The sequence below is a fragment of the Acipenser ruthenus genome, chromosome 9 (assembly GCF_902713425.1).
Source record: "Acipenser ruthenus chromosome 9, fAciRut3.2 maternal haplotype, whole genome shotgun sequence".
Lineage (NCBI taxonomy): Eukaryota > Metazoa > Chordata > Actinopteri > Acipenseriformes > Acipenseridae > Acipenser > Acipenser ruthenus.
The window spans coordinates 54,975,272-54,978,019 of NC_081197.1; the positions used below are offsets into that span (position 1 = coordinate 54,975,272).

The 2,748-nt window shown below is 39.8% G+C and overlaps 1 long non-coding RNA gene across 1 annotated transcript; it reads right to left on the reverse strand.

The window, feature by feature from the left end:
* Window positions 1–627: 627 nt before the first annotated feature.
* Window positions 628–2,002, reverse strand: LOC117405571 (uncharacterized). Its single transcript, XR_004544871.2, has 3 exons — window positions 1,948–2,002; window positions 1,624–1,662; window positions 628–731 (listed from the first exon to the last, which is right to left on the reverse strand). It is a non-coding gene; the product is annotated as an uncharacterized LOC117405571 (long non-coding RNA).
* Between the last annotated feature and the right edge of the window lie 746 nt (window positions 2,003–2,748).

Below are 2,748 nucleotides of genomic sequence, written 5' to 3' on the forward strand. Positions count from 1 at the left end.
CTTCAGTGGGGTGGCCTCATTTGCATGTTAGCTTTGAGTGATTTTGATGAAGGCACAGATGGAGTGACAGAAATGCAGCCACTGTCGATCTTATGAAGAGGGAACAGCAAGTATATCAAAATATAAAAGTATGTCAGCCTGTGTATTTAAAAATAAATCCTTCATTCAAATATTTATTTTTCACAGCAGCTCTAAAGTTAATGAACCCACGTTCCAAATCGCAGGTCCCATATACATCTTAAATACACTCTTTATTGCAAAGGCTGGAAGCATAAAAATAATGAGTGTTTATGAATATAATGAAACACTGCAGTCACATACATGTATGCCAAAACTGTTCAATGAATGTAAATATTTCTAAATGTCAGGAGTGACGTGGAGTGCAGGATGCGCTCTATAGCCTGGACGTCGCCGGTTCAAGTCCAGGCTATTCCACAGCACAATTGGCCAAGCGCTGCCTGGGGAGAGGGTTTAGGTCGGCCAGGGTGTTCTCGGCTCACTGCGCACCTGCGACCCCTGTAGTCTGGCCGGGCACCTGCGGGCTTGCCTGTAAGCTGCCCGAGAGCTGCGTTGTCCCCCGATGCTGTAGCTCTTGGGTGGCTGCATGGTGAGTCCACAGTGTGAAAAAAAGCGGTCGGCTGCAGGCACACGTTTCGGAGGACAGCGTGTGTTTGTCTTCACCCTCCCGAGTCAGCGCAGGGGTGGTAGCGGTGAGTTGAGCCTAAAAATAACTGGCCATTCCAAATTGGGAGAAAATAATAAAAATTATTGGCAATGACTAAATCTTAAAAAAAAAAAAAAATACCACAACATGAAGGGGACAGCAAAACATACAGCACATTGCCCTTATGTTTGCATGTTACCTTGTTTCCTTAAAATTGGGCCCTGGCCAATACATTGAACTGACATTTTCATTTGAAAGACACAGAAACTAAAACATTTATAACACTATATTTATAACACTGTACATAACACTCTCTATATATGTAGAGTATTGGAGTTGTGGCCAGCAGTATTTGTAGTGTATTATGTGGAATGCCAAGATTACATGAAGCATATTAATTTACAAGATTGCAACAGCAGGTTGTAGCAAGTGAATTTCAGCAAATGCAGGTTCCCAATGCTCCACAGACAATTGTTATTTGGTTATCAAATCCACAGCTGGTTCATTTCAGTTGTTATTAGCATAGCATACTACAGTACATGTATAAGAAAGCGATTACAACACTGGGGATTTGACTGAAAGTGTGCTGTTTACAGTGTGTAAGATACACATACAGTACATACACAATTATAATCCAGGGCTGGCAATGGAACGTGAAACAAGCAATGTGATTGGTCGAGCAAGGTTCCAGTTGTCCATATATTGGATGGATACGGACAGTTGGAGTCTTGTCACATATTAAAAATCACTGTGCGGCCTCACAGAATTTAAAGTACCGGTAGCCATCTTGTTTACAGTTACAGAGTGTGATGGAGCAAGGCCCTTCACATTGTAAAACCAGCAATGGACAGGTTTGGACTTTTCTTTTAACTGTACTTTAATTAAATACTGTGACTTTTAAAACAAATATGTAACTGCACCCACAACAAAAGAGGAAAAAAAACTAATTTGTTACTTACTTGTTGTGTGTAATTTATTGTCCTGCAGCAGAGAGGTTTCTGGAAAGAAGGAAAGGGGGTTCATGGGTTTTGCCACTTTTGAGGCAGTAACACTGGAAAGGTGCACACTTCAGTGGATTGCGTGGATCTAGTTGTTAGAAACCTTCAAACCTTTCTTTGTTACTGTGTATAATATCTGAAACAGGTGGAGATATCAAAAACACAAGCCAAGTTTCAAGAAACCATTGGGGCAACCTTGCCCAGCACAAAGCAAATAGGCACAACTGTAAAATCGATGGGGGCCAAGGTTCCTCTCGAAATATGCTGTAAAATTGTTTAACTTACCTCAGTTGCGTAGAGTAGTACTGTCCTCCATTTTGTGGGAGGAAGTGAAAAAAACACCATCTTGGGTGAGGGGTCTTTTGATACCTGTACTGACTTCCTGTAGTCAGGGCAGCAACATTATGTAAAAAGAAAGGGGAAGTGTTTTTTGCATTGTTTATCTTGTGCTTGCTTAAAGTATTATTTATTTGATACACATGCCTGTTTGTATGTTTGTTTTATAATAATAGTGTATCAGGATTTAAAGTATTGGAAGTATGTATTTATTCTAAATGTTTGACAGTTTATAGAAGCAACCACTCACTTGGTTTAGTCAGGGGGCATGGCATATCTGTTCAGGTATAAATGCTGGCATTTCTGGGCAGTCGAGGAGAGAGAGAGGTCAAGGGATAGCTTGAAGCCTTGCTGAGCCTAACTGGTGCTTGACATGCCAATAGTTAAAGTTCTTAGTAGTGGATATAGTTTATTCTTTTTGTTTTGGTTTCTTGTTTTGTTCTTGTTCTTAATATAAATGTGAGTTTGCACCAACTCCTTTCCTGCATAACATCACACGCCGCTGGCTGTGACTTTTACACAGAGGTACATCTTTAACAATAAAACTGAGTGACCAACTGCCATAAAGAAAATCCCAAAAGCAGTAAGTAGACATGCCGATTTGGATGAAGAACAATTAAATGAACTGGAAGATATCAAAACAGAAAAAAATACAAAAATAAATACATAAATAAATAAAATTGCTGTCTTTATACTCACTCACCCCGACTTTGTCACTTCAAATAACACCGTGTAACAAATTATTATTTT